We start from the raw sequence: 20,138 nt of genomic DNA on the forward strand, positions 1-20,138 counted from the left end.
ATTGCTTTGAGAACCACTGGAAAGTGCTAGCAGGTTTGTGTTCTAACTACGGAAGACATGGCTATCTTATTCGCTGGGGGATCCCCCTTCTTTTGGAAGCTTTTCGAGGAATATCTGTTGTAGGCATATACAGGGAATATGTTTCATGGAAATATCCTCTATCCAACGGATATCTTGCCGGCACGCTGAGTACAGCTGGATAGATATAGACACCACGCTAGGTATGCGGCAATTGTATATGTGGTTTTATCTGAACAGTCGCCGTTGTAGTGAGGCATGGCCATAAAGGGATGTAGTAGCGTCGTGTGTGAATCCCAGCTGGAATCTTATCTGGAATTCGGTTTTTAACGTCAGGCTCGATCCGGTCTTTGGATGTGAAATCTAAATGTTTTCGCTTTGCGCGTTTTTATCCCCCCGTACACAAGCCTTGGTAGTCGGGCCGACTTAGGGCAAAGTCGTATAGATTCCATGCTGTAGATACATCTTTATAGATGCTATAGTAGAGAACCATTAGTATATCGACTGCATAGTATAGCATGGCACGGCAGCACAGTGTACAGATGAGAGAATAAGAACCCGGGCCGAGAACAAAACAGGTTGGGCTCCCTAGTCAGTTTAGGTAGAGTCATCATTGCGGTAGGACTTGGTGATATGCCTTTAGCTCGCAAGTGAATTTTGATCCCAGACCTGGAATTATTTTGTGAGAAAGTTAAAGCTCAGAGGAAGATATAAGGCAGTGAAAAGCGCAAAAAGCGGAGAGAGGAAATATTTTACAAAGTGATTTGAATTAAGGATGTTTTTTAAAGCTATTGTGGCCCGAGTTGGAATTAATTAGCGTGTGTTGATAAAGGCATTGTGTGGTGTGTTTGGTGTTGTCTGTTACGATTCAAACGCAGTTACCGGATATCCCAATCAATTGATAACTTTGCGGACAGAATAGGTTTTCTGCAGAAAGTAAGTACTTGACAGTAAGATACTTGAGATGTTAGGATTCCAGGAGCTTCCGGAACTAGCTCAATTTTGCAGCACACGTCGTGTATCAGGAGGTGTACTTCTGCTTGAAATTCACTGAATATATGTACGGAGGCCGCCTCATGCGGAAATGGATTTACGGGATGGTGTTTAGCCATTGTATAGGAAATCATGTATCTGCTACGCGATTGGGGTGATATGCGCCGCTATACGCTTCTGATGGGTAGCGACGCTGATAGAGTGATGGATCATGGAGTATCAACTGATGTAATCTGTTCTTCAGTAAATCGAGTACGAACCACATTTGATTGTACCTATGATGCGGACATAATTCCATCTCCGTATATTGTTCTGGTTGGGACAGTTTATTGCTACTGCATGGATCTAATCGAGGTGGTTCACTTTATTATCTGCGTGGTAATTGATGGTTTCGTGTAGTATGGTTTTATTGTTTTTATTCCAGTCCGGACTATGAGGGTGGTAGCCTGTAGTTTATTAGCGTGTTGAATGTTCCATTTAAGCGAATGGTTCGCCTAATTTGTACTTTTTTCAATTTGAATGTTTTTGATAATGTACGATAGTGTCGTTAAAAATATGAGGTTTTACGGCCCTTTGAAAACTGCCCCTAATGTCGAGTGATATATGCAAGGATAAAATTTGCTTTTCTGCTGATTAGTGCAGAGACATGTCCGGAATCGGATTGTATCATTCCAGGCCCACGATTTTATCAGAAGCAGATACTTATAATCAGTTGAAGATAGGCGGGGGAGGGAGACATTTACTAGTACTTACATAATTGAGTGCGAATAACTGACGTTCAGATGGGAGAGATACTTTGAATTTCATAAACATAATTGGCCAAGACCAATTCGTTTTTGATGGTAGTGAATGCGTAGTTGGTCACGCGCTAACCCCAGCCGATTTCAACTTCAACGAATCGAGACGATCTTATGCAAAACTTGAAATAAGGGTCATCCTGAATGCAGGACTTTAAGATAATTGGTCTAAGGACTATCTAAATAACTTTGCTCAACATTATGGTCAAGAAAAACTGGGGTTAGGAGACTAATGATACTGAGGAATCGGTTGGATTTACCAATCCTAAAGTTGCTTATACTGACTTGAAACCTTGACTTCATTCAAGGTTATTCCTGAGATTATTTTCATTTCTAAAGCAATAAGATAAACACATAAATAATAAATAACCCAACTCAATGTATGTTGACATTGAATCCTTAAAGGGAATTTCAAATGTTCAGTTCGCAGGTATTGGACCCGGTTGAACTGTCTATTTCGGGATGGAAATCAAGGGACCTTCTGCTTGTGTACTCTGATTGTGGATCTCTGTATTACATCGTCAATACACAAGCTAATAAATATGGCATTTGAAAATCAGAATGACATTTGGGGTTCACCAGCTTTTACTTTTAGCTTAGTAGCTTGTGCTTATCCTCTTGAAGGCTGTCGAACCAGTAAGCTTGCATTAGTCCGAGTACTCTACTTTGGAGTTTTCTTATCTAGAGGAAATTAATTATTATTTATAATAATTTTCCTCGAAAGTTTGCCAGCGATGAAATCCAGATATTCCATGATGATTACACCTGGCCTGCCCTCGAAGTATCTATTTGATAATTGTTGGTTAACTAAGGGCAGAAATTACCATGCAAGCAGTTTACTCATGCCTGCTATATTTGAACTCCGGTTTGACGTTAAGTCCTGGGTAATTTTTTTGTTTCGTGATGCATCGAGACGAACATTAGGTTTATACTCACAGTAATGTTGGTCATCATCACCATCAACGGCGCAACAACCGGTATCCGATCTAGGCCTGACTTAATAAGGAACTTCAGACATCCCCTAAAAGTTGTCTGGCGTCCTGACCTATGCCATCGCTTCATCTTAGGCAGGGTCTGCCTCGTCTTCTTTTTCTAACATAGATATTGCCCTTAAAAACGTTCCGGTCGGGTTCATCCTCATCCATACGGATTAAGTGACCCGCCCACCGTAACCTATTGAGCCGGATTCTATCCATAACTTGACGGTCGTGGTATCCCTCATAGATTTCGTCGTTATGTAGGCTACGGAGTCATCCATTCTCATGTAGGAGGCCAAAAATTCGTCAGGAGGATTCTTCTCTCGAACGCGGCCAAGAGTTCGCAATTTTTCTTGCTAAGAACCCAGGTTTCCGAGGAATATATGAGGACTGGCAAGATCATTGTCCTGTACAGTAAGAGCTGTGACCCTATGGTGAGACGTTTCGAGTGGAACAGCTTTTGTAAGCTGAAATATGCTCTGCTGGCTGACAACAACCATGCGCGCATTTCATGATCGTAGCTGTTATCGGTTGTGATTTTCGACTCTAGATAGGTGAAATTATCAACGTACATACCTACCATGGTCGCAGTGAGGAAAGGTGAAAATTCCTGCGGCCGAATAATGACCTGATTTATGCTACGTGCCAATCAACCTGTGTAGTAGTGAATTTTTCGACCGGAAACTCTGCACCCGGTCCAGATCTGGGTCTTTCCAGTTCTTCGGTCGGTTACACCCGGGGTAGTGGCATGGCGATTGCCTGCAGCCGTAATTCATGCAGCAGGCTCAGCATGGGGAGCAGTTAATTCCAAAAACCCTCCCCAATAGTTTTTTGCTTCCGTTATGGGAAGTATGATATAAAAATCATATTTGGAGATTTTAACAGTCAAGTTGGGACGGAGCCCGTATTACGTTATCTCATAGCTTACATAAAAATACAAATGATAACGGACTGCGAATTATGAGTTAGCAGTATCGCACGAAATGGTTGTCGGAAGTAACTGGATTGCCCGCAAAGCGGCCGATAAACATGCATGAGCCTCTCCATACTGGACCACTTTCAAATTTACCATGTGTCGAGTGAATGTTGCCACCTCTAGGCTTTAATGAATGTCAGAACATACAAAAGGGGCCAATATAGACCCGGATCACTATCTCGTTGGCATAGTGCTCCGGGATCACATTACAAATTTAAAATCCTCTCTGACAATCAGATGAGGGTGAATATTGAAGTCATCCATAACAGAGTTCACCCTAACACCCGTAAGGGTGAAATGGATGTTGCAACAACCGCAGCTAACAGACGTCCTGGAGATGAAGCATCAACAAGTGATCTTCACAATTGCCTGAGAAACGTTATCATGGTTACGACGAAAAACATACTTGGCCCCAGTAGTAAAAAAAGACCGGAGCGAAAGAATGCTGCATACCGGACAATGCTGCACTCTTAAAGGGGCGTATCACGAATTACATCGAGCAGAGAAGCAACTTCACAGACATAAAAAGCATGCCTGGGAGAACCAGCAGATCTGTCAACTCGAAAAGTACAGGGAGCAACTGCACCAGGTGGGATGTTTTATCAATAAGTCAGCAGAATGAAGCCTTATACACCTCGATGTTCATCCTGCCGAGACGAAGAGGGAAATCTGATTTCAGAACGGAAGGAACGTATTGGAGCGACAGGTTGAGTAAATTGATGAATTACTCAATAACAAAAATATTGACGAGTTGATTGCTGCCACCAATAGGCATGGAAGAAACAGTCCTTCCAATTCATCGACTTAAAAACCATAAGTCGCCAGGAGCCGATGGAATTATAGCCGAATTTGTTAAATATGGAGGGAATCAACTACACCAAGCGGTTCATCAACTTATGACCAAGGTGTTGGACAGCGAATCAATGCTTGACAATTGGCAACAAGACATTACCTGCCTCTTATATAAAAGGGGAGATATCGCGTAGTACAGCATCTATAGAGATATCACGTTATACAGTACCATCTGTAAGAGATTCTCTGCTATTTTGCTACGACGGAACGCTCAGAATATCATGGACCTATACGAAAGAGTCTCACTCCGGGAAAATCAGCAACAGATCAGCTTTTCTCTTCACGGAATGCGAGGGGTAAATTGAATATGGCCTTAAGTTGTATAATCTTTTCATCGACTTCAAGGCCTATGATAGCATAACCAGGGTAAATGTAAATTGTACACGACCATGAGAGAATTCCATATCACAATAAAATTGATAAGACAGAGTAGGCTGACACTGACCAATGTGTAGTGTTTCCTGCTCACTCCTTGCGGGAGCATAGGGCACCCACACAATGAGATTGTGCTTTAGTTGCTGCACAAGTGACAATCTTACAGCAACGAGCCAAACAGAAGACGAACACAGATACCCACGACGATTGGGATTCGAACCCAGAGCACCGAAGTTTGGAGGCACCCGTTCTACCTCTCAACCATCGCGCCGTCAGCCGGAGCATGAACAATGTGTGTGTCCAAATAAAAGCAGCAGGACTGGTCTCGAGACCATTCAACACCAAAAACGGTCTAAAAAAAGGGATGGCCTATCATACGTCTTCTTTAACCTGGCGCTGGCGAAAGTGATCCGCGATGCAGATGTCAATGCAAGAGGCACCAACCTCTTCAAGTCCATCAAACTACTGGTGTATGCTGACGATATTGATATTATGGGAAGAAGAAGACGGGAGGTACAGTCTACCTTTATCCACATCGAGAAGGCGGCAAGAGATCTTGGGCTGCACATTGAAGAAGACAAGGCAAAGTACATGGTGGCAAGGTCAGCATCAAACACGAAAGGACCAACAACATCAAATGACACTGGTCAAACGAGAACAATAAAAATAAGAGATTACAGCTTTGAAATCCTTCATAATTTCTCCTACCTAGGGTCGAAAATCACAAACGATAACCCTATAAGCTTATGCCAGTTTACAAAAACTCCTTCGTTCCCCCAGTCCTCATGTATTCCTCGGAGATCTGGGCCCTTAGCAAGAAAAATTGCCGTGTTGAAGAGAAGAATCTTTCGAAGAATTTTTGGCCCCCTACATGATTGATGGACTATTCCGTAGCCTTCATCGCGATGAAATTTATGAGCGATACCACGACCGTTGGGTTAAGGATAAAATCCGGCTCAATATGGTGGACGGGTGACATAATCCGTATGGATGAGGATGATGCAGCACGGAACACCTATAAACGCAATATCTATGTTAGAAAAAGGAGACGTGGTAGACCCTGCCTGAGATAGAGCGATGGCGTAGGCCAGGAATCCAAAACGCTTTTCGGGATATCGAATTGGTGGACCTCGGTGCAAAACAGGAATGCCTTACTAAGGCATGCCCAGCCCGGATAGTGTGCCGTTGATGATAATGATATGGCAAATTGCAATATCTGGACGCTCTGTTGGGATTCGTTGAGTGGTTCGAGAAGGCTACACTGATCCTTCGCGTACGTTGCGTTTTGAACGTGTCTATAGTCATGGTCTTCGACAGAAAGTTTTTGGGGGTGTCTCTTTGGCCAAAGTATAGTTTTGGTAAGCCCTCTGCACTTTATTCTTTATCAATCTGTTGGAATTGTAAGTGGTGATTTGAGTCTTAATGAAACGTGCCGATGTGGCAAAGGAAGAGATTAATAACACGAAATCCAATCTTCTAGGCCTACAAAATGACAGCCGCAACTGCTTCACAAAACACAGGTACAATTTGCTCATCCTTCACTTCCACAATCATTGCCGACATTTGGAGCAGTTCCATCTGTCAAGCAATTTAAGTCGAGGAGGTAATAAAGCGAATGAAATCGGGGAAAGCCACAGGACCTGACGACATCGCATCTGAGCTCTGGAAAGCGAAGAGCTGGGACCCAACACTGTGGCTCAGTGAATTCTTTAATCGGGTTACTCAGGAAGGTAGAACACCATCTGACTGGTAAGAAATTACTGCAGATTTGTCAAAAACTGTGGAACTACTGAAGCAATACATACTGCGCGGTTACTCATGGAAGAACATCGTGAGAAGCTCACTCTCTTTACATTGAATTTCTGGATCTAGAGAAAGCGTTTGACCGTGTGCCACACGAACTCATCTGGTATGCTTTACGACAATACTTAGTGCCAGAAAAACTCGCACCCTGGGTTCAATTGCTCTACCACGACCCGAAAAGTAAAGTTCGAAGTATGGCGGGTGTATCAAAACCGCTTCGTGCCTCCGCTGGTGTTCATCAAGGAAGCGTCCTCTCACCACTTCTCTTTGTTCTTGTTATGGACACTGTCACACGGGACAACCAACGTCCAGTACCCTATACGCTGCTTTATGCAGATGATGTTTTCCTAGCCTCATGGAACACGATCTCAGATTGAATCTAAACCAAAAGGAATTTTCGACGACCGATCCCCATGAAACAGGCGTAACCATTGTCAGCGGTAGTGATCTGCCCAGAACTGAGCGATTTAAATATCTTGGGTCAACGCTATCAGCCAATGCAGAACTGTGTTATGAAATTGCTCCACGCGTTAACACAATCTGGATGAAGTGGAGTTCCACAACTGGTGTTCTTTGTGATCGACGTATCAACGAACGTCTCAAATCTAAAATTTACCGTAATGTCGTCCGTTCTGTCGCCCTCTATGGTTCTGAGTGTTGGTCGACTATAAAAGACAATGAACGGCGTCTTGCGGTAATGGAGACGAAGATGTTGCGTGGGACTAGTGACGTGACGCGTTTTGATTACATTCGAAATGAGGATATCCGCGATCGTTATGGAGTTGCACCGATCGTGGAAAAATTGCCAGAGAGGCGTCTTCGATGGTATGGTCACGCAATTCGCGCTAACGAGAATTCACTTTCAAGATTGGTCTGAACATCAAAGTCGATGGTGAACGACCAAAAGGCAGGCCGAAATAACGGTGGCTTGATATGGATGGGGATTTAAAAGCCTCGAGATTGCACCCAGATCAGGCATTCGATAGAGCCGAATGGCGAAACCGATCACGACGAGCCGACCCCGCTTGTGAACGGAACAAAGGCTGAAGAAAAAGAAGAGTACGACCGAATATCAAAGAGGTGCATTTTACTCCACTACATCCGCTGTTTATGCGAACTAGCTGAAAGGGTCTCGATAAATTGTTGCGAAAGAGGCTGCGTGATCCGCGACGCCTAGACGTGTAGCCTCCCAAAGATTAGCGGTTTCGACTGAAGCCCGAACCAGTCATCAGACGAACTGATAGGTGTGGTGATAGCTTCCTCAGGGAGTAATCTGGAAGACGAAAAAGTTTTTGCTCTTACCTCACCTACCCTTGAAGATCCTAATGGTGAACAGATGATGATTTGCTTTAAGACTAGATTCTAATACATCGGAAACCAACTTTTCCACCGAGAACAACAAGTGGAATGTTGATGCAAAAGTATTGAGAAGCAGTGCACATTTTGGGTAGTGTTAGGTAGGGGTAAACGACACACAAATTAATAATCCTGGCTACACCAACAGCGAGTTAATATGCAGAACTTAATTATCTGCAACAATCATGTTAACACTGTGAGTAGTTAATACGAAATGCCAACAGGTCCCCTTGTCGCAGACCTCTCAGGTATTGAATGAAGGATAACGAAGAATTCATGAAAACAAAAGGCTTATTCTTTCAAGGACTTGAAAAAAATGGTAAAATGACAACTCCTTGAAACCTTCTATGGAAGCTTCGAGCTGCTTGAGCAGAATGGGACTATTAATAGAAAATAATGCAAGTTTTCAACAATGTTCCCTGTAGTTTCGCACAACAACAACATTATATGGAAGATTTCTACATTACATCTAATAACCACTAAAAATCCCTCAAGGTGGAACTCAAGCAAACATATATGTATATATCGGAACATCATGCTGGCTCGGGGAAGCCGCTATATACGGTCAGGCATGGTAATCGTAGAACTATAATCAACGAGTCAACATACATATGTTAAGAATGGGAATGGGTAACTTCTTGTACCTTAGCAAATTGGGCTCATAATAAGCATTCCTTGGATTCGTACGTACTACCCTTCTACGAAGATACGAGCCTACGTTGGAATGAAGGAGGCTCATGCTAGACACACAGAACACATTCGTATATAGTAATTACGACTCACGTTGCGGCAATAAACGTAATAATTGCTGCCTCTTAGCATCTAAATAATGTGGAAAATAAACAAACCCCCAGCAATCTGGAGTGGAGCCGCAAGAACCAAATTATGTTTTAATGTTCCAAAGTAATTATTATGGATGAGGATATGGGCGCACACCATGCTGTTTTGAATTTTCAGATCGCTATCTTGTAAAACGAAATGTTGACAAGCTCGTATGAATGTTCATAGGTTTATGTGCTCGTAACTATGATTGGTTTGCTTTTCGTTACATCATATTAACAGATTAGCGGGAGGTTTTCGCTCTGGGTCACTGGGTTATCATTTCGCGAATTCCCAATTTATGACTGTGGGAGCTTATTTTATAAATAATCTATGATTCTTATTTTCATTCCCTTACCAATGACTTAGACTGGGATGAGTAATAGAACTGGCACAGTAACACTCAGGGATTGTCAATTACTCCAAATATTTAACTTAACCTTTTATAATCCAGATAGCCAGGTAAAATTCACAATAGTTTTTGTTTGTATCTTTTACCTTTCTTAGTATGATACCATCCTCACAGGTTTTTCAGTGCGATGCCATCAGCCCTGTCCGTAAGGAAGTGTGAGTAGATAGAGGTGGACAGGGACAGGAGATGCAGACGTACGGGGTTTTCCAAACGTCTTTTCGCACTTTTGAAAAAGTGGTATTCTGTGCGCGTGAAGCTTCGAAAAATTCTCTGCTAACATGTACAAAAATGATAAAAATGAAACAGGACGGTGTTGATGTATGCCAGCACTATGTACGTTATCGGCCATGGTTGATACACACCTTCAATGAAGATGATCTGAACCGAAGACTGCAGTGTTGTGAGCTCATGAAGAATCAGTTGATAGTCGATCCCACATTCTCTTCGAGTATCCTGTGGTCTGACGAGGCTCAGTCTAAGTTATCGGGACCCGTGAACCGTCATTGCTTTGGGACTTTACAAATCCGCATCTCACGTTGGAACAGCAGTTAAGCCAGCTAGGATTGACTGCGTGGGTGAAATTTCGGAAGTAGGTGTTTAGGGCCCTTATTACTTTGGCGCCAATGTCAACGCTCACAATTACCTGGAGACGCTGCAAGATTACTTCCTCCCAGGAATACAGCAGCTTCCAAATTTTGATGACCTGTACTTCCAGTAAGGCATTATGCAGTCATAGTCCGTGGCTACCTAGATGACGTATTCCAAGCACGTGTTATTGGTCGGCATGGGTTCCCCTAACCTGACCTCCATGGATTTTTATTTCTGGGGTGTCGTGAAGGACAAGATATTCGTTCGTAGACCACGTAATCTGCAAGATTTATGACGCTTTTCAAGGCATCGAAAACGCGTTCTGGAAAGCGCGTTCAGCGCCTCGATGACTGCATCAACTGCGATGGTCTGCAATTCGAACGCTAGGCCGGAAGTCCGGACAAACTGTACCAACTGGTCCTTCTGGTTGGCAGTTGGGTAGGGCTGACAACCCTACACGGAAAACCAAAGTTACGAAGCCACAAAAAGAGCCTCAGACATGAAGTTTGTAACGACCAACCCGGCAACGAAAAAGGAACGTGCGCTCTGGACAGGGACCGGTTTCCTGGAGAACAGTTACTACACCATATATTATAGCGAAAAACCAGTAAACTTGTGCTCGGAACAGGTTTCCCAGTCAGCTAAAAAATGAAATCGGCTCTTGCGATCTTATAATTGCTAACAGATTACTTAATTGGAGATCGTCGTGACGCTAACGTTGCCCTGTGTCTCACTTGCCACCTCTCTCAGAAGCTTTGATTGCACGTTGCCCGTCACGTGCTTCAATCTGTTCCTTTCTGGTTGTCTTAGGATCGCCAAGCTCTTTTGTGCGTCCAACTTCCTCCTGTTCCCGCATTTCTTGATGACTTCTAGGTTGTCCCATGTGATCCTGTGTATCTCCTTAATCATGTGCCGTGCTTTCATTGATTTCAGCGTATAACTTTTTGTTTGTTTTTATAAGTTTCGACGAAGCCGCAGAGTGCATGACCCCTATTCTTCTTTTCGCTTCCAAGTTATTAGCGAGGGATGTCAATGGCTTTATTTCTTGCCATTTCGCCTTTTTCCACATGAGTCTTTCAATAATCGACGTCGAAAGCCGTTTTTCGCTCCGCTGTCGATTATATATCCTTTTTTCTTAAAACTTTGAGCACCGAGGGGCAAGGTGAACAATCGATGGATCAAGGCATCGCAAGGTGCTATTTTATGTGAATGGGGGTGGTTCGAATTATCTCGTATCGTTCGTTGGGTGTGAATAAGCTTCCTGTAGATATCAAAAGAGATCCCCTTTTCCTCTCTAATGATACTTAAATCAAGAAACGGAGTTGTCCATTGTCCCCTACCTCCATTGTGAATTTAAGGCTCCGATGTACCTTATTCAGGACCTCTCTTTCGCTCTGTCTTCAGGGACAATGGTGAAAATGTCATCTATGTACCTTGACCAGATCTTTGGGAGCACGTTTTTGGAATGTAGATCATTCCCAATTTTATCCATCCCACTCGAAAAGGGTGGAAGGGAGCGGGAAGAGCCATCGGGAATAGAGAGTACCTTATTAGGAAACTAAAAGAAGTAGAATTTACAGAACCGGATGAACGACTAGTGTTATTCGATCTGGAGACCTTGTTTCCAAGCATTCTAGTAAAGGAGGTACTTCTCTATCTACAGGAGTGGCTACTGAGTAAAAATATCTCATCCTTGGCGTAGAAAAGATAAACAGTGAAGCTCATGAAACTTGCGGGGGTAGCATCTGACATTTAGAGGGAATTTCTACAAACGAACCAGAGAGGTGGCAATGGCCAAACCCCTTTAACTCTTTTTGAGTGACATATTCATGCACAAGATGTTTTAGCAACAAGTCAGCAGAATGAAGTCTTATACATGCTCATCCTGCCGAGGCAAAGAAGATAATCAGACTTTCGACAAATTGATGGATGGATTGAGTATTTTGATGAACTGCTGAACAACCAGAATATCGGCGAGTTGGAGGTCCAACCAACTGAAGACGCGGACAAATGCAGCCATCACCAATCATAGAGGAAACACTCCGTACAATTCATCGACTTAAAAACCATAAATTGCCAGGAGCGATGGAATTACAGCCGAATTAGTTAAATATTGAGGCGACCAACTACACCTAGCGGTTCATTGACCGCTGCTCAACGTGTGGCATTATCTGTCTCATACATAAAAATCACGTTGTTAAGTACCATCTATAAGATATTCTTCGCTATCTTGCTAGGCCGGATAGCCCCATACGCCCAGAACATCATTGGCCCATACCAAAGAGGCTTCACTCCAGGCAAATCAGCAACAGAGCAAATTTTCTCTTTACGGCAAACGATGGAAAAACTGAAATATGGACATCAGTTCCACCATCTTCTCATTGACTTCAATGCCTCCTATGATAGCATAGCCAGAGTAAAATTATACATGGTCATGAGAGAATTCAGTATCCCGACGAAATTGATAAAACTGTCTAGGCTGACTTTGATCAATGTGAGAGGTCAGATAAAAGCAGCAGGATCACTCCCGAGACCATTCAACATTAACGACGGTCTAAGACAATTTGATGCCCTATCATGCACCCTCTTTAACCTCGCTCTGGAAAAAGTGATCCGCGATGCAGATGTTAATGCAAGAGGCACCATCCTCTTCAAGTCAACCCAACTACTGGCCTATGCTGACGATATCGACGTCACAACAAGAGGTATACAGTCTTCCTTCATCCAAATCGAGCAGGCGACGCGAGATCTCGGGCTGCACATTAACGAAGGCAAGACGAAGTGCAACGTCAGCGCCAAAACCAAAGAATAAACAACATCGAATCACCTTGGCAGTGTTCAAGTGAATTCGTAGCCTACATAATGACGAAATTTATGAGCGACACGGTGACCGTTTGGTTGCGGATAAAATGCGGCTCAACAGGTTGCGATGGGCGGGTCATTTAATTCTTATGGATGAGGGTGATTCAGCCCGGAAAGTCTATGAGGGCAATATCAGATTAAGGGATGGCGTAGGCCAGGACGCCAGACAGCTTTTTGAGATAAGGAACTGGTGGTCCCTGGCACAAAACCGGCACCTATGGAGTTCCTTACTAGGCAGGATGGATGGAGGAGGCAAGGATGTTATTTGAATGGTTTAAGATGCAGTAAATTTCCGCCAAATTATTAGCTTTGCATGTGTGGGGAACCCCTCTTAAACTCCACTCACTGCATGCTTCATAATTCGCATATGTCCACCAAATTTCGTGTTGTCGTTTTTGAGAAAAGTGCGTGTGATAGACCGTGAACCGATTTTAATGAGGTTTCGTTTTTGACAAAACCTTAGAAACATAATGCTCCATAAGAGCACTAGAACTTCTTGACAAAAGATGTCACGATGTAAACAAACGAATCCGAGCCACGCAATCCCGTGCCTGCTCGCTAAAGATTGGTACCACTACTGGTAATACCGAGGAAACCGCAGGAAAGCTTTATAAGGGGTGCATCGATCTTTGCGCTGTGAAAGAAACTCGATGATGTGGTGCCAAGAGTTGGCACATAAAACCCGGTGAAAATGACTATGAATTCCTCTGCTTTGGTAGCATACCTACTTCACATTTCCGCGAATTATTGTGATATTATTAAAGAAGTCGAACAGTTTGATGGGAAGCAATGAAGATCCCTGCAATTTTTTTTACCGTCTAGGTGTAATAAACAGGTCGATCCACGGTGACCATTGCACCATGACGGCGCAAAGGTTGAGGGGGTAGAGCGTGAATCTCAGTCCTCATGGGATGTCTGTATCTTTCTGAATGCTGTGAATATATCATTTGCACAGCATTAAGTGTGATGATAATGAAATTAAAGCATAGTTTCATTGTAAATGAATGGGTGATAACAAAAATAACAAAGAGACTATGTGGATGTCTTATACCTCGCTAAGAGGTGAACAAGAGACACTAATTGGACTTCAATAAAATGCGAATAAAACCACCGTAAAAACAATTAAATGGCGCCGAATTCGCGGGAAAAGAGACGAAGGATTTCATTCGCACAGCTGACTCATAGATCGCGCGTATCTGCGAAGATCATTCACGAAATGGAGAACGACGAAAGGCAACATGTACGTATAATTCACCTGTTGAGCGTATTCATTGCCTTCGATTTCCACTCATCTGACCCGACCTCGTCCCACTCATAGAATTGAGAAATCGATTCTTCAAGTCAATTTGATTCAGCCAACAATCTGGTTTACAAACAGCCACATTCAAGGAACTTGCTTGCTCCTTGATATGCAAATAATCTCGAAACGAGTCGACTTAGTGGTGACATTATGCCACACAGCACGGGACACGATATTTGAAAGTTTGGTGAAAACCTTACTGTTACTAACGAAGTTGTTGTTGATCAAAAGTTGAAATTGCAACAATTTCGTTATATTTCACCACCTACAATACTATACCAATACCAGGCCCTCAAATTAATTCCCGGCCGTTCTTTAATGCCGCCGATATTTTGATGTGGGACCTATAAAAGGTTAATTAACAAAAAAAATAACGAATACCATAGAAAGCTACCGAATGATGGGAAATGTCTGTTACTGTCTATAACACAGCTAAACAGACATACAGACACACAATTCTAATTTTATAATAAATCGGGCAATTCTTGTAGGATCTTTCGCCCACAGATTGTTGACAATCTTAAAATAAATTCACCATTCATTGAAGTACTTACAAACAATTCGCCAATTCTGAGCGTTTGGAAATAGAATTTCATTCATTAGGAGTTGAAGTGCTACTTGACCAGAATATCCAAACAATTAGCAATTGATAAAACGCTCTTGATCGTCAGAGTTCAGGAGAGGAAATCTAATAATTGGTTTAATTGTTGCTTCAGATTGCGAACTGTTGAATGAGAATTCGCAAATGTGCTGTTATCCAACAGATATGTAATAATAGTATGAAGATATGGCTGCACTAAAAATAGAAAAGTGGACTCTATGAGATTTTGAAATGTGCATTTGCACATTAAATTGTATGATTTCAGTTGATTGAAGATTATAATCAAGAGCAGTATTTAGAGTCATTGTCGTATGGACAAGACATGAATATTATTTATAATTATCAGTTCTAATTATAGTTGATCATTCCATCCTGATTTAGTATTTTATAGTGTAAGGAGACTGGAACTGGAAAATGTAGCAAGGAGGATACCTTGTGACTACTGGCGCAATTTGGCACAGAAGAAAGCATAGGTTGATTGATTTTAATTTTTACTTTTATGCTGGAAAACCTGTGAGTGTGAGAGAATATACGAGCAGGGAATACTTTGGGTGAACCCTCAACTCCCAACCCGCAGATTATAGTGACTCTTGTCTACCTATCTCTCATACCCTCTTGGCACTTCAATAAAGCTTGGGCAATGAAACATCAAGTTTTCTGGACCGTCAAATGAAATGTCACATTTGAAACAGATTGTATGGAATAGCCAGCAATGCAATTGTCGCCCCTGCTTAATGTGTGACCTATCCATTGATAGTTTTGCCTTCCGATCTGTGTTCGGGTGCTACGCCTGCAGGTCGACCAAGTTCTTTGTTCGAAATAGTTTCAGGTCAACGTATGATACGACGCAGACAGGTGTTGACGAGCTTGAAACCTTCGAGTGATAGTGGTGGTCACTTTCCATGTGCTACTCCTATATAGTAACATGGAAAAACATTAGCACGGAACAGTCTCAAATCGATCTTGGTTTTCAGATAACCCCATTTCAAAAGCAGCGAAGGTGGATCTAGCCATGTTAATGTATACAGTTCGGAACTACTGCCAGCAGAAATGATGACTGATCAACGTCCTCAATGCTCTGCCAATTAGTGCAGATAGGGAGAGTACGATGACCCGTCAGACTGAACCTTGGTTTCATTGGTGTTTATTTCAGTCCAGCTCTACTTGCCCCTCTTTCCGAATTTAGAGCCATTTGGCCAAGCTCCACAAGCCGGTGAGAACGGTGAGGGAACAAACAGATGTCCTCAGCGTAGTTGAGGTTGTTACGGAAAGATTTCATCGTCCATGGAACTCCTCTTCATTCTCTAGACAAGACGGCATCAAGAACGATAACAAGAAGAAATAACTTTGTTGACAAGACGCAACCCTGGCGGACTCCGCTTTCGACCTCAAAATCCTCTGAGATGTTGCCCTGGTGCAGCATTTGGCATTTGGCGTCATTATATGTCGCTCTGATGATAGCAATTACTTTCTCTGGAATGCCCCTCCGACTTAGAGCACGCCAGATACACTCCCTGTTCACGCTTTCTCGAAATCGATGCGGAGCAAGAGAAGCAAAGTTCGAAATTCCGCGCACTGTTCCAAAATAATCCGTAGGAAGTTGATGTGATCAATGTAGGAAGATCCGGAGCGGAAACTAGGATTATTTGAGCTATTTTTTTTAAACAACTCTGCGGGGAGACCGTCCAGCCCAGCGTCTTCACTCGGTTTGAGTGCATTAATAGCCGAAGTGATTTCTCTCCTGCTTGGAGGAACAGCCCGTATCCACATGTTACAAGAACTGGCCATTTTATTCCCAAAAGGAGGTACCTCACTGTGCATGACACCGTTAAGAACCATGGTGAAGTATTTTTCCTATCTCTTCAGCTGCTTGTCATCTGGTACGAGAAGTCAATCGTTAACGTCAATGATACAGAAAGTGCTGAGTGTTTGGTCACTGGTTAATGTAGAGAGGAGTTGATTGTCACCAGGGCTAAGTTCAAACCTTGGAAGTGTGGCTTAAGAAATTTAATCTTAGTGGGTTTGCGCACGACAAGGGAGTGGAGTCGGATTGTCTAAGCATAAAAGTCAAGAGCAGGGTGATGGGCGTCAGGAGCAACGTAAGAGGGGCTTGCGGGGATTGTGAAAGCAACGCACAAGAGGACAAGATTAAAAGTGCGATTTAATTTAACAGTTTAGGAAGGTCAAAGTCGGCACAGAGGATGGAAGGAAGAGAGGGGACCAAAACGGTTAGGACTTCTAATAATATGTCGAAGAAATGTTCGTACTGAGAAAGGGAGCTGGGGCAGGGAAAATATACACATACATAAATCGGAATACATTTGGACGATTTACTCGTACGGTGACAGAATGTTGGCTGTAGGAGGACTTAACAGTTATCGGGGCATGTTAAGTGTAGCGCCGTTTCTGTTACCACAAAAGACAGAGTAACCTTTCAGTGCAGATTTCAGTGCAGATGACGTGATGTTGGAATGCTAAGGCAGATAAATTGAAGCATGACAGGTTGCTCCTTAGATTCCGTACATTTTGGTATTGAAGTCCTTAATTATGAAAATGACAAGGCAAGCAAGTGGTGAGGAAGACGGAACAGGGGCCGGCTGGAGCGACATGATATCAAGATGACAGCAGATGTGGCCCGCGGTTCAATGGTGGCAGGACATCAAGACAATCGTCAGAGCTACGTAGCGCAGAAGCAGCATTGTGATATAAATAATTCTATCTCAGATTTTCAGTTCACCAACCGAAAAGTCTCTCGATTGAACGCTCTTCTAAAATTTGAAATAGACATCTTGTTCGGAGTTAATTGTAACACAGCAACATTGCCTGTCGCCTTCATATAAGAAAAGTCTCATTCCGTGTGGCAATACGGACTCATATATAAGTTGATGAATATCCTTGATTTGTACCCCCACTGCTGTAGGAGTACAATGAGTGTGACTTCGCAAATGTGCAAGCAATCAATACTGATTTCGCTCGAGGTTGATATCAGGGTCTCTCTTCTTTTTCATATCCAGAAGACAACTTCTGAACTTATTGCTGATTGCGATGTGGATGGTTGGTTTCAATGTACATACATTGCCGGCCAGTTGGAGTCCAACTGACTGTAGGGTAGACTCTGTGTTGGAATAGTGTGCCACCAATGGCAAGGCGATGGAAGCTGTACATGTCCAAGGAAGGTGTTATCACAGCCCACCTTCGCATTGCAATCACCCATCTGGATCACAATGTCAATGCCTCTGCTGGATTGCATGCAGTTCTCCGTTGCATCAGAATTCTCCGTTGACGTATAACACTACAGTATTGTGGTGTTCCTCCTCTCCCAGGACAAAAGGGTACGCCTAGCGGTTGTGGCGAGCATTAATTCGTCACCAGATTTACTCTTGCTTCCAGCAGGTTTACCAGAACAGAATAGCACCACCTGACGAAAGGGAGAAAACCATCTTGTTATAGTAAATATGTACATATATGTTATGGTAGAGTCCCATCATTTTACTTCACTTAATTCCCCCTAAGGGGTTGTCAATGATTCGTAATGGGTCACTTACGACACGGGGAGTGGTGTTGCCGAGGTACTCGAACAAGTAGTTACAACTCCCTAGCTGGCATTATATCTCCTCCTCCTGCTCCTTGAGAAAGTTCCTCGGTGAAGAGTGAACTGCTAATGGCCGTTACACGCCGAGACACATTGGAAGTCCTAGAATTGTCAACAATTCCTTGCTGACCTGCGTGGGGTGATATGAGTCTCACTCTGCGAAGGTGGTAGTTGTGGCGTGAATCAGGAGTCAGTCTTTTCGGAATCCTGGTCGGGTAGTGTGAATTAAATCGGTATAAGTGGACCGCGTTGCCCAAGAAAGTGTGATCCATCCGTGAGTCTCGGGATCAGATAAGCGTAGATGAGGCCTCAGGGAACTAGTTGAACGAGCTTTGCCCCCGTTGGTGCACCCATTCCGGACGCTTGCACAGGATACGCTAATAACAAATTTCCATGAATAATAGAAATCACATAACTGAAATGGAAGTTGGAATATAGAAATGGTAGGTTGCGTTTGTGCGCAGCACGAAAATGCGTCGCTCACAGCAGCACCCAGCGAAGGAGGCAGCAGGGGCTTAAATGACCGACGAGACATTGGGTTGTCTTCAGCCAACCAAGAAGAAGATTCGCAAAAGGATGCGGCACCCGGGACTGGGACGGCAATCCATGATCAGATGGTGTCAAATATAAGCAAACTGGGAGCACAGTCGACTGTTCTTGCGAAACCCAAAGAGAAAAAGTTTATCGACTTATCAAAAAATGCGCGTCAATGGTGAAACGCATTTGGTCGGAAATGTTCCTCCAGAATAACGTCAGCAAAGTCGTGAAAAACGGGCTGATGGAGCTACAGAAACTCTGAATCGAAATCGTAAGTACTAGAGGCCGGCATAAAGAGCAACAAAAGATGCGCGAAAAGCAGAAGCAACCGCACCTCCCGCTGAGAGCGCCGAACGGATCGCAGATAGCTTGCTAGCTGGGGAAAAATGAATAGAGGAAGGGGCATCTGAAGGGTTGTTTACTCAGGTAGTGTCAAAGAAGAAGACGAATAGAGATAAGAGGCACCGCGACCTCTGAAAAGGTGGGAGCACGAAGAAATGTTAGGTCGCTCAGCTCAGCTTTTTAAGCCTACCGAAGGCAAGACCTTGGCGGGAGTCCTTAGCGAAATGTGTTATAGTATCAAGCCAGAAGATAGCGGAACAGAAGTGTTATTCATTCGGGAAATGAACTTTGGTGGAGTCCTCGTCAAATTAGGCTCGAAGACATCAAACAAAAATACGTTCTGCCTCACAGAAACGAACGAAGTAGAAGAGACCATCAACCCCGAATGTCCGGATGTAGTCAATGTCTAGAAAGAGCTAGGACGCGGTTAAAATGATTCGCATCTTACTGATCAATATGTACTTTAATGCAACAGCTCATGAGTTGCTGCCGCAGTTCGCTGCAGAGATAAAAGCTGATCTATTCCCCATTACTGAACAGTACTCAAACAAGAACCCAGTCGTATGGCACCTCGACATATCAGGTAATGCTTTCATCTTGGTTCGGGATGGTGTCCATCTAAGGATTCTTGCCTAAGGCCGTGGGGGTGACTTTGTCTGCATTTAGTGTTTAGGGGTAACGTTTTTCAGTGTCTATCTAACACAGAATGAGACGGTCTCGGACTTTCGAAGCAGGCTTGGTGTTCTGGAGGATTCTATTTTGGGCACGGAGTGGTGGATCCTGATTTTGGATGACTTCAATGCTAGGTCACTTGAATTTCTCTTCGGATTTTCGAAATGACGGCGAGAATAGGACTCGTAGGGTTAAACTCCACCCCAACTTTCCTACAGCTAAGCCGTGAGAGAGGCATTTCCGACGTAACCTTTGCGTTGGAATTA

At 43.4% G+C, this 20,138-nt stretch overlaps 1 protein-coding gene across 1 annotated transcript in view; it reads left to right on the plus strand.

Annotated features, from left to right (window-relative positions):
- The first annotated feature begins 577 nt into the window (after nucleotides 1-577).
- Nucleotides 578-20,138, plus strand: part of LOC119651295 (acetylcholinesterase) — a 220,905-nt gene continuing 201,344 nt past the window's right edge. Inside the window, exon 1 of the mRNA XM_038054816.1 lies at nucleotides 578-954. The gene's annotated coding sequence lies outside the window, so the exon portion shown is untranslated. The remainder of the gene's footprint in view (nucleotides 955-20,138) is intronic.

This window comes from Hermetia illucens, chromosome 3 (assembly GCF_905115235.1).
Source record: "Hermetia illucens chromosome 3, iHerIll2.2.curated.20191125, whole genome shotgun sequence".
NCBI lineage: Eukaryota > Metazoa > Arthropoda > Insecta > Diptera > Stratiomyidae > Hermetia > Hermetia illucens.